The following is a 13,057-nucleotide window of genomic DNA, read 5'->3' as shown; positions in this document are numbered from 1 at the left end:
GAAGATAACTTGGTAAAATGCTTTACTGTATTCCTGATAAAACCTACTGTTTATAAAAAATCAAACCCACTGCTGCAGCTCCAGATTAAAGAGACAATCTTAAAAGAAGAAAAAAAATCTACTTCCAAACAGTTTTCCTCTTCATAAATACGATAAACTCTTGGCTATTAGCTCACACTTCCTGACAGAAATAGGATAATGCCACTCTTCAAATAAGTTCTTATTTGTTTGTTACACCTTTTGATGGGTTTATCTCCTGCCATCCAATAATGGATAACTTTTCTGGTGAAATCAGTCATGTCAGGCCTGTAAATGAGAGCATGATTGTGGAGAATCTAAGCAACACAACCAGAAGACCCATGGTGTTAAAAAGAGCTTTTAGATCTTTGAAAAGCTGTCTCTCTAAGCCACAGTTGGAATGGATGAGATTGATTTTTGTATTCCTTTTGTTTTCTAAGAACTGTGTTTAGTCTACAGATATTTTATTGCACTGGGAGTTTCCTACAGATGAAAAAAAAATTATCTGTCTATTATACATATAGTGCAGCTGTGTCCCAACATAATTAGTATTTTATTTCAATTAAATTGATCATCTCAGAACACATACCTATACATACATAACAGCACACTAGGAAAAGAAAACAAACTTGTATAAAAAAAGTTATTCTAAAACAGCTGAGCAGGTTAAAAATGAGTATTCAGGATTCAAGAATTTCTACATTAAAGTATGCTATATGAACTTTCAAAGATCCTGCTGAATCCAACTGGCCTCTATATGCAACCAAAATTCTGCAAAGAATTTTCTGCAAAGAGTTTTGGTTGCAGAATCTGCAGTTCTGCACAGAGAACCTCTATGAGCATAGTTCTCTTACCTATCCTTGTTCTTTGCTGCATTTAAAGTCAATTTACTTTAGCCCAATTAATTTAATTATACATCAGTGAACTTGGTACCAGAAACTGACTTCTAGATTTTATGTGAAATGAGTGGAAGAGTATCATAAACTGGATTTTGTTACACACTTTTACAGAGAAGGAAGAAAAACTAGAGGGACTATTCTCTTAGTCAGCTTGCAGCCTGTGGTTAAAATGAGGAAAAAGGGATGGACTAAATTTTTTGCATGAACCTGTGTCACTCATGGAAACAATGCTCCAGCAATCAGCAAGGGTGACAAGCTACCACTGAGTGAGGAACTCAGCAGCAGCTGGGAACTGGAAAGAGCCACCTTTGCAGATGTTACTTGCTGCATTTTTGATGGGTTTATCACCTGCCTGTTGGTAATGTGTAACTTTTTTGCTTATTTATCATCTGTCCATTAACAGAAGACTTTGTCCCTGAAAGACTGGAATCTGTTCAGGACTCTCATCTCAAAATGATGGCAGAATTATGTCTGAGAGCCAGATTATAGATCTGAGTGAGCAGGAAATATATTTGAGAGGTGTTTACACCTTTGGAGTTAGAGAATGAACGATTTCAAAGAAGAGTTTGGCTTTTGGCAATTTAAAGATGGTGGAAAAATAGGGCAGGAAAATGCAGAATTTGCCAAAATTAAATGAATAGAAGAGTAAGGTTTGTGAATCTCTGGCAGTCAGGATGGGGCAAATAAGCAGAGGGGAAAAGGGTACAATATTTGGCTCCTGTGAAAGAAGGGTGCAGAACAGACCATTGTGTAAGTCACTGACAAAAGGTAAGAGTGTGAAGCAAAGAGTCAAAAGGACATTGTGTGAGACAGAAGATCCTGACAAAAGTAGCTGAGCTTTTACTTTGCTTTTGCTGAGAGCATTATTATAATGTGTGGAAAAGAAAGAAACTGAAGGGAGAGAAAAAGGTACAGCCGGGTTTAAGTAATGTTAGATGGCAACAGTATCTGAAATTACTGGGACAAGTGGTGTCTTTAAAGGGTAAGAGAGCCTTTGATATCAGTTAAAGAGTGAAGAAGAGGAAGAGGAGAAAGTATTAGGGCCACAAGGATATGTTGGTTTGATCTCTTCTTTGAAACAGTTAGCAGAGACGGAAGCGAGAGGAATTAAAAAGTAGTAAACAGCCAGCAAGAATTGCCAACATGATATTTTACTCTAAGGAAAATTCCACTAATGTATCCTACAGATTAACAAATTGGGATTTTAAAAAGTCATATTCACTAACCTTTGTTATGAGAGAGTAATATGTTAGTCTGCACAGCTTTCTGAATGGAATTCCATGGAAATATTATGTTACAATTGTAGATCGACATATTAAAAAAATATGATAAAAACATGCATGGTAAATCATTACAATTTTGTTCATACTGCAACTTTGAAAGTGGTATTTCTTATTGTGAATATTTCAGAACGTATTTATGGAGGATGACATTTGGCATATTACTCATTTTTTTGATTCCTTACTGTGCTACAGATGATGAAAGAGGAAGCTAACATTATGACAATGCTGGAAAAAAAGTTCACTGATTTGTATTCATTTTACAGAAAGTAATTTACAAGGCTTCATAGACTTTAAAATACAAAGTTACAGTGAAATCAATATAAAGTTATGGATAACTATTTTAATCTGGTTTCTTATTTAAACTATGGAATAAGGAAGTAGATAAACATGAACAAAACATGTACTGCATGCAAGTAATGAAAATAACTACATGTAGACACAGTAATGACAGCAACATGTTTACAGAGCTAAATTTGATTTGCCTCTCCTCAGTCCTGATGCACAAAAGCTGGTTCTGATTTGCAACCCCTGAACTGCTGCTGAAATCCCGTACTAACACATTTATGTGGCTTCCTGACTATAGTTGGCTCGCGTCCCGTCAGTTTAAGGCTGGTCAGAGCAAGCTTGCATCTGTCAGATTATATCCATGTAGGAGGTTTCCCTGTCTGTATTGCAGGAGCTTGTTATTACTGCATGCCTTTAATATTAGGATGTGTCATGTTACATTATGCCTACAACATGAAATAATATAGAACTTCATGCACTGCTATTGGTAGGCAGCAGAAAAACTACAGAGTAAACATAAACCATTCAAGTCCAGTTTATTGTAGCAGACTGTAAGAGAATGTGAGTAAGGTAGTCAAAGAATATTCAGCATGCTGACTAGTCAAAGTACTTTTGGATAGTTCTTCCATATATTTCTAGTTTTCGGATTTCATTTCTGTTGGCTCAAGGGAGCAATCTCTCTATCATTGAAAAACATATTCAACAAAAGTCAGTTCCTGAAAGGAGTGTCAAATATGAAAAAAAAGGCCCCTGCAATACAACAGAACAGGAGTGTCTTGGTGACTAAAGCAAGAATTGAAAATAATAAACTTACTAGAACAATCTGAATTATAATATGGTTTATCTTGTATTTTTTGACATAGAGGATGCATATGGATTGTCACAGTAGACTGTACACATTAAAACACACTGTGTAGAACTTACACTAATTTAAAACCTGTAAAACAGTTTATGGAACTGGCATGTATATCATATGAGCCTTAGTCAGGTTAATTAAGCTGCTGTACAAACTTAACGAAAGACACTAGCTATGAAAAATACGTAATTGAATAAAGTAAGTATCATAGAGCATTTTGGACTACTTACTAATTCCTCTTCATGTTGTGTTGACACAAGTTTACCAATTAAAAGCAAGGAATTAATTTTTCTTTTTATTTGAAAACTCATTGCTCTCAGATCTTCATGGGAATGGTGAGCCTAAAGCAATAACCATATGAAGGAAATGCTGTAGGGAACTCCTGCAGCATATTGTGGCAGGCAATAGGACTGCACTTTAATTCCTTATTTTGTAGCAACAATTTTTTTTTTTCCTAGTTATGTTGATACCCTCAACATTTTAAAAACACCACCATTTCCCTGGCATTTAAAAATCTTGTCTTTAATAATATTTTGTGCTTAGATTCAATTGTATGTACTTTACACCTGGTGAATAAACTATGGCAATCATTACAGTTTGAAAAACATACTGGTTTTAACTCCTTACAGTAAGTCTGAATAAAACCAACTTTTTCACTATTTTCAGAGAGTAAATACTTTTTATTTAACAAAATAAATATTTTTAGATATCTCATGGCCAGAATTGCTGGGAGCAAGTTATAGTAACAAGAAAAGTTACTGGCAACTATATTAAATCAATTAATTCCCAGTCAAACTGTAAAGGAGTAATTACTTGATGAGTTCATATCCAGAGTTTAGAATATATTTCAGGTGTATGAACTGCAATTGAACAGATGCCCACCACAAAGGGTTTTCCTAATGTTGCAGTAGCACAACCTAGGGAGCCAGAGTACACCAGCTTACCTTGCAAGGGAAACAGCATGACTGAGGAAGTCCTTGAAAACAGATGTTCTTTCAACTAAAGTTTTCATGCTGATGGTTTGGGTTTTTTTAATTCAGAAATTGTCCAAGGACATTGCTCCTTGTAATAGCTCCCTTTTGAGGTTACAGGAAGCAGGTCCTTCTTGATGAGACCTTTGGTTCTTGTATTAACAGTATCAAAACCAAGAAGTCATGAGCTCAAAACTAAAAGGATGATGATAGCTAAAATTGTCATGAAACACGTATTGCTTTACCTGGATTGCTAGAGCAGAATAACAGAGGTAATTAATATATGCTTTATTACATGCAAAGCTTGAAAAATAGGCTTAGCAGTTACTAGCTCAAAGATGAAGAAATTTTTCTAGACTTAAATACTTTGGTTCTTTGTGCTCTGTTCATCACTGAAGCCACATCTACCCCTGCAGCTCATGTTTTGTCATGTTTGGGCTTTGGCATGTTGCTGACTAATCTCTAACTGTTTGGATTGCTCTTCAGCCAGTCATACCAAATACTAAACTAGATGTGCTCCCTCCAACAGTGCCTTGCAGCCATACTTGAGAAGTTAATGCTTTTTAGATCTTGTTCCAAATATAAGAAAACAAACAAAAATTAAATATAGTCTTCCTAGTTCAAACCATTACTTTTTGCTAGCTAACTGTAGGATCCACGTCCAGAACATGGGAAGCAGATGCTTCTTTCATCTGGAACTAGATTTCAGAAAGTTGAACCAGAGGATGGTCTGTGATGGACTGTGAAGGATAAAAGTAGTGGGAGCCCTGAATTCTGTGAAAGCAGAATAAAGAGAGTCAGGGCAGTGTGCTGGTGTCAGAAGAATGCTCTCCTGCAGTACTGAGGAGTATGTACATGAAAGTAGCATCCGCTGGGCAATGGCTGTGGAACATACTGATGGTGGAACATCTTCCTGGTGTGGTAGGAACATTTCTTCATGTACATTAGTGTCACTATATCCTCCTACATTTGGAAAATCAGTAAGGTGTGAATTTTCAGTTTGGACATACACTTACCGATTCAGAGTTTTACTGTCTCTTACTTTCAGAACTTTAATATATTATGAATCAGCAGAATTTAGCTGAAGTGAGAAAGATCTCTGGAGGCAATTTTGGCCTAAATAGAATAAAACAGATCATTTAGATGGAATTTTTCAGGATTTATTTAGATGCTTACTCTCAAATATGCAACTTGGAAAAAGGAAAAATGAGGACAGATACACCTTTCAGTAGTAATCTAAATTAAGGATGATTGCCTGACTTCACTGAAGTTTTTGTATCTGTCTGAACCAGCACTGAACAACGAGTAGAGAAAGAAGTGCCTGCAGAATACCTTTATTTACGGGGAAACCTCTCAAGCCTGGTCTGCGGAATTTACATACTTGGGTGTGTGTAATGCTCCTCTGTAATGCTCGTACACTGATGCATGCAGCATAGGGAACAAACAGGAGTTAGAAGTGAGTGTGAAGCTACAGGTTATAACCTCACTGGGATCACAAAGCCATGGTGGGATGGCCAGTGTGACTGGAGTGCTGCAGTGGAGGGGTACAGGCTCTTTAGGAAGGATGGAAAGGTGAGGAGGGAGAGTTGCCCTCTATGTGATGGAGGGCAGCTGGAATGCATGGATGGGCCAGGAGTCATGAGAGACCTGATGGGTGAAGATTAGTGGGCAGACCAACGTGGCTTGCTCTTGTAGTTAGTATCTGCTATAGACCACCCCTGATCAAGAAGTAGGTGAAGTCTTCTTCAAAGAATTGGAAGAAACCTCACATTCACAGGCACTGGTCCTCATGAGGGACTTCAGCCACCCTAGTGCCTGCAACTGGTGGAAGTACAGACAGAGTGATTTTGAGAAAAATACAGGAAAAGTTTTTTGGGTTAAAGGATGGCTGAAAAAGGCTTAGAGCTGGAAAGGAAGTATCTTCTTTAGTGTAATCCACTGTATTCTGGATCACTTTGCTTGTAAGTAAAAGAATGCATCAGAAATATCTGACCAGAAATGCCATCATCACCTTCTCCAGGTAACTTACACAGTTCTGACTAGCAAGTGAGCTTAAAATGTTTTACCAACCCTCTTCCCCCACCACATTTTCTTACGATTAAACTCAGAGTTTGCAACTTAGATAAATGTTTCCTCAAATTACTTGTTCAGATCTGTACTTCTGCAAAAAGAAACGTATTTCTTTATAATAAAATTTTAAAAGGATTTTAAGTTTCTTGCAAAATATTATTTTTTGGCATCATAATAATGAGAAAATGAAAAATGCATAAATGTAAGGTATTAATGATTTTTTTACGTACAAAGACTCTTTATATTTCTATTCAGTTTAATTTTTTGACTAATATTCAGAATTGAGAAGTATTTTGAACCTACTTGACTAATGACAAAACTAAATAATTAAAAAATTAGATGGCACCTTGTTAAAACTGCATCTTTTAGAATGAAACACTTTCACACAAATAGAAATTTTAAATGGTCATTTGAAATTAGTATTATTTGATAGAGAGAATTGGAGGTAGCCTGCTTGTTATCAGTACTACAATTAGTTAATTGTCACATTTGCTTTTTGGTCATTACAGTCCATTTTCAGACTAAGGTGAGAAGCGTACTACACTCAAGTTTCTAACCTTTGTAACCCTGTTTACGTGAGACAACCGTTTCCTCTAAAATTTAGGAAAAAACCCAAAAGGTTCTTACATCTTAAAAATTCCAATTACATCTTACCTTTTAAAAGTTAATTCAAGGGAGTTACAATGTTTATGTTTGTGATGGTTTTGAACAACTGATTTAGTACATTTTATTGTGTCAAAGAAAAGTTCTTTAGGAATTTCAAAACATTTGTGACAGAGCATACAATTTTTTTTTGTTGTCAAAAAGCAGTATTGTCTTTTTCAGCTTTTAAGAACACAAAACTGAGGGGAGAAATGCATTTTTGTTATACCTAGAAACTCTGGGTCAGTATTTGGGTAGTTCTAGATTTCCACACAGGCAGAGTAAAAAATAATAAAAAAAAATACCATAATTTGGCACATAAGTTAGAAATGTTTCTGACTTTCTGTGTTGTAAATCTGTTTTGACTTGGCTGAGTTACTACAGTTTTATAAACATTGTTCATTCATGCACAGTATTTCTTTCATAGCAAGAGGCTTTTACAAATTATCACTTGAAGTTTTATTGGCACTGTGCACATGCACTTAGCTGTAGCTGAATGGAACTCTAGACCATCTGATTTAAAAAATGAGAAGTAGGAACAGTCTCTAGATTTTCAAATTCATCTTTTAATTTTGTTTTTATCTGGAATTACTTCAGTTAGATTTATGGTCCCGCTTGCAGATATAATGACCTGAAATATAGTAAAGGAGGATTCCCAGCAATCTTAAGAGTCAGCTGCAATTTCATCTATTTTGCTTTTCTGCTGCCTATACAGAAAAGAAAAATCTGACTTTGGCTTTCACTACTCAGAAGGGAACATAACTTGCCAGCTCTGGAAAAGGAAAAAAATGTCACCAAAGGCATCTCTCAGAGCTCCCCAGGGCCTCTTACAGCCCTGCTTGGAAGCTCTTTGCTATCCCGGTGGCAGGCATCTGTCTCATGTTCAAGGCAGTGGTCTGCCCCTCCACTGCAGACAAGTGTACCTGAACAGAGCTGGGAAGGAGGCTGGAGGGACTTCTTCCTAAGCCACAGCAGAGGCACAGGGTAGAAAGAGCTGACAATGTGGAAATACATGAACATTTAGTATGTGCGTAATTGCACCGTTCTCACAATATCTCAGATAAAGATCCTTTGCAAGGACTGTTATTTAAATACTTGCACATGTGTTACTGCACTCCAATTTGTAATAACCCATGTCCCAGGAAAGAATACTATTTTGCAAATGACTTCTTAACTGCTTAAAGAAAATATTAGAACAAATAATGCTGTTTCATCCCAGCAGCCAACAACTTGGTAACACAGGTCAATTTAATTTTACTGCAGATAGTAGTATCATTTAGCCATTTCTTGGCTATGGAACAGTATGGGGCTTTAAGCCTTGCATGCCAGCTTGGACCTTATTTTCCATGAATGAAGCATACTTTCTGAAATCTTTTTGTAAAAGTGCTCTCTTCTGTTCTTTACTGAGGTGCCCAAATCTACTAATTTGTGAAGCTATGAAGCTCTTGTTACAATTGGAAAGTGCTCTGCTAGCAGCAGTAAGTTTCTTTTCAGTGCTCATCTTGTTCTCCAGTGTCTGTCAAGAGTATGAACTCATATCAGTAAACTAGGTCTGAACATCCTACATTAGAAGTAATTGTATTTTTTAGCCAACATGCTCTTAAGGTTAGACTAAAAATTAGTGTGTATCATGACTTCAAGAAGCATACCACTGATGAAAGACAGCTAAAAATGTGGCCCACAAAAGACTGTATGAAGGAGCTCTGTATTTCTGAAATCCACAAGAAAAATCATCGTTAGTCCAAAATGTTATGGTATTTCATTCACTAATAATTGATCTACTGTTAAAAAGTAAACTTTTAATATGATGGTTGTTGAATATTCACTGATACTACAGAGGAAAGTGGGCTAAATTTACTTAGGTGGTAGAAAAAAAGCTTCTGCCATAATCTGCAGCCTCCGGAAAGTAAATTCTGGATAAATGAACCAAGCACAGGACAGTTATGAGCCTGCAGTATGATGTAGTCAGGAGCAAATTTTGACTGAAATTTAGAAGGGTCTGACTCAGAGTCATCAGGTTTTGAAATAACCTTTCAACAAGGAGAGAGGGAGAAAGTAATCTAATGACCTTCAGATACCACTAGGATGACTGCATGAATTGCCTGTGGTTGCCTGGAACTCAGAAGATCTCTTCCTGTTCTTTGTTCATATATAGACTGACAGCTCTTGCTTAGTCTGGCAAATTGCTTATTAGGAATTTACATTTATGTAAAGGAAAACCAAGAAAAATGTTGGTTTGCTACTTGACAAAGAGTGTAACTTATAGACTCATAATATAGTAAAAACAATTTAATACCCCTTTTGCATTAGCCTTCATGAAAAGATCAACAGCAGCAGATACAATTAATATCAGCAAAAAGGGATAAGAACTCACTCTGTAACAGGAAGAGGAAAGGTTACATAGTGCTTAAATAACATAGATATTCTCAGATCATCTGGGCTGATAAACTTCATTCATCTTAGGGGACTTAGCTGATTAAAATAGACTCAGAAGGCTTAGTGGTCTTTGAAAAATTATGGAGGGCAGATGAGATGTTGGAGGACTGAAAAAGAGCAAATGGATTGCTATTTTTAAAAGGGAAAAAAAGAATAGTCTGGTCTACTTAGTTTCAACCTCTCTATCCTGAGTCCAACAGTGTTCAATAATGGAAAAGAGGGTGCACTTATTAAATTTGCAGACACCACAAAGCTGGAGAGACTGTAAATATCTTGGGGAGAAGGATTAAAATTCACTTATGTGTCTTACAGATTGAAGGGTGGTCTGGAAAAGAAAGTATGACTTTGCAATAGGGACGGGTGAAAGGTATTACAGACAGGCATGTATACCCAACTGCGCAAGTATGGAAGGAGATCAATTAATTAGGTAGTAATTATTCAGAAAAGGATCTCTGGGCTAAAGTGGAAAGTGATGAGTTAGCAATGAATATGCCAACAACCTTACACTGTGAAAAAGGCAGATGACAGAACAGGGATATATGACCAACAGTACAACTGACAAGATAGTGGGCATTTTCCTTGTGTTCTTTTCAGAATCAGTGACGGCTCAAGTAAGACCGTGTGTCGAGTTCTGAGTGCTGTACACCAAAGAAAGGGATCTGTTTGGAAATATTTCAGAATGCAAAAACTGATCTAGAAAATATGATCTATGAGAAAATATTGAAAAGACTGGGATTATTTTGCCAAAAAAAATAGGGGGGGTGGGGGGGAAGGTAGGGGCTGAAGAGGTGTTTTATAAATAGAAAAGGCTATAACAAACACGGGAAAAGAAACCATATTCTTCATATCATATAATGAATACAACCAGAGATAATGCAGTTAAATGGCAGTAAGAAAGGTTTTGTTCAGGCATCAGGAAAAAATAAATTCTATTGAAAAGAATTAGGAACAGACCGTGCAGGAATATTATGGAGTTTGCAGTACTGGAGGTCAGGTATGAAGATATCTATCAAGAATAACAAGGATATGGCCGATTCTGTTTTGGACAACAGGGATGGACTAGACGATCTCCTGAGGTTCCTTTTAACTTTGCCTTTCTGTGATTAATCATAAAAGATGCTGCATATGGTTTGAGTAATTTATGGAGAAACACTGGGACTCTTTTCAGAATTAGAAAATTGGAAAAGCAGTTTATTATTTTTAAGTTTTCCATTCATAGAGTCCAACCAAATCTAAATAGCTTTAATTCTTCCAATGGACATACAAAGAAAAGATTTCACAATATGTTTCCAAGTAATTATACTATATATATAAAAAGTTCCAATACTCTTATGGTAGCTGAAGAAAAGATGATTTTTTTCAAACAGTATCATCAGTTCTAATTCACTATGGTCAGAAAAGCTGACACAAGTATGAGTTTGGAAGAAAAATTCAGTCTGTACAGACCTAATAGTGGGTCTTTATATTTGCTGGCCTAAAGAAATGTCAATTTTTTAAACAAATAAAGTGACACATTAAGAGAAATTACTAAAATAGTATTTTAGACTGCCTGCATGATTTCTTAATTTCTTTTTTTTTTTTTTTTTTCTCTCAGAACAATATCCTGAAATCAAAATGCTTATATAGCATGCTTATGATCTCACTTTTGTTGAAGTTTTTCAGTTCTACATTTGAGAAAGTCTTCAGTGATCTGGAGGCTCCCAGAGGCAGAACAGGTACCTGGATTGTCCACACAGGTAAGTTAACGTTAGTAAGATAAAGTTCAAATATACAGTGCATTAGGCTCACTGAAATACTTTCACGTGTGGACCCTCCTAAGTGCAAGGGGCCATTTTCTACTTTGACGCTAGACTGATGGATAGACAAGCAGAATGCATAGAGATGAATCTCATTTCATTAGGCAGCCAAGCTAAACACAACTGTAAGGAAAGTAACAGAAGCAGTGTTTTAAAAGAGTTTTAGGTATTAGAGGACCTGATATTAGCAAAGGTATTCAACTTATTTAAATTCAACATGGATATTAATGCATTTCCAATAAGTGAGTTGCACCATGTAGCTTCAGTTAAGCAAGCACAGGATTTTTCTGGTTGAAGGCATATTAGGGTTACAGTCACAAATGGCTGAAACGGGTTTTCAAATATCATGAAGGGAAATTATCATAGCAGGAAAGCAGTAAGCCCATAAATTGCTAGAAGTTAGCACAGAGTGTTTCTTTGGCAGGTTGGGCGTTATGCCCAATGAGACTGAGTGGCACACAAATCTACTGCTTCTGATATGTGCTGGCAGCTGAGGGATTAGAGAGAGGCTTTTGAATGCAGCAAGGGGGAAGGCTTGTGCAGGGAAAGGCAATGGGTTGCATGGACCAACTGAGGGCACAGATGCAGGGTAGGTAATGAGTTACAGATACACTTCAGCTCCTTCTCTCAGGGTGACTTCTACCCCCCCCCCCCCCCTTCCTCACTATCCTACCCCTTCACTTTTTTCTGCCAAAATAGAAATTCACACTTGCCCCACAGGGAAAATCTCTCAAAGTACTTGCAGAAAATTGCTCCTGCCACGCATGTCTTCTTGTAGTCAGTTTCTTTAAACTCCAGTTAAAATTCATAAATTCTGTAATCAGCAAGATATGCTTCGTTTCAATATCTTTCCTAGATCCTAGATTTCTCTACACCCAGATTTTCTCTGCTTGATAGATACAGTCTAGATATCTAATACAGCTTTTAGTACCTTTCTGATCATGCTGAGACTTCTCATAACCAGCCTCTGCATCTCACCCTTCCTGTACGACATCTTCCCAGACAACTACTTCTCCTTACTGTTTTTCAAGTTCCTTCTTTCCCAGCTGACAAGGTTCATCTCTTTCATGAAGAAAATGCATTTTCTCCTTCCCATATATATCACTGCATAGTAATTTCTAATCAAGTACTTCAGATCTTCCAAACCTCAATAAAATGAAATAATCACTAGTGCTAAGAATGCTCCCTGGAAGTTCAGAAATGATCAGGCATAGTATATGCAGGTTTTCATGTTACTTGCAGACAAACAAATATGCCATTAAAGAAGCTTAAGACCCATCCTTGCCATGCTCCTGAAATACTTTTGTACCTCTGTGGTTTCTTAATTTTAGGTGCTAGAAAAATGTGAAAAGCTTTACTAACTGCAGTTGATAAATCTGCATATAAGAAAATGTAGATATAGAATTTTGAATGTGTCACATTTTTCACATGTATATAATTTTCCCATATCCATGATCTCAGTAGTTCATTTTTCATGTGTAGTTTTCATTAAATAAACATGTTTCAGCATTCTTTCTACATTTATTTCCAATTTTCCATGTTTCTGTATCACTGTATTAGTAATGATAAATCACTAATATGATGGAATGAACAATGTTTTTTGTTAAAAATGCATTGCTTTCGCCTCTATGAAGAAATTTCATATTCTAAAGAATGTGAATAGACCTAAAAAAAGACATTAAAAATACCATTTAAAGTGTAGAACTTGGGTGCAGAGAGAGAATTTGACCTTTTTTTTTTTTTTTGACAAAAATAATGCATTTAATCAAAGGTTTAATTCTTTCTAAAGCTTCAATTTTCC

The 13,057-nt window shown here is 36.3% G+C and overlaps 1 protein-coding gene across 7 annotated transcripts in view; it reads right to left on the bottom strand.

The window, feature by feature from the left end:
* Nucleotides 1–13,057, bottom strand: part of TENM3 (teneurin transmembrane protein 3) — a 1,343,701-nt gene that overhangs the window by 526,933 nt on the left and 803,711 nt on the right. The gene's annotated exons all lie outside the window — the stretch shown is intronic.

Source organism: Tyto alba, unplaced genomic scaffold, assembly GCF_018691265.1.
Source record: "Tyto alba isolate M040663 unplaced genomic scaffold, T.alba_DEE_v4.0 Super-Scaffold_6, whole genome shotgun sequence".
Classification (NCBI taxonomy): Eukaryota; Metazoa; Chordata; class Aves; order Strigiformes; family Tytonidae; genus Tyto; species Tyto alba.
The sequence above is the reverse complement of the archived record's forward strand: the minus strand, read 5'-3'. Positions and strand labels throughout refer to the sequence as shown.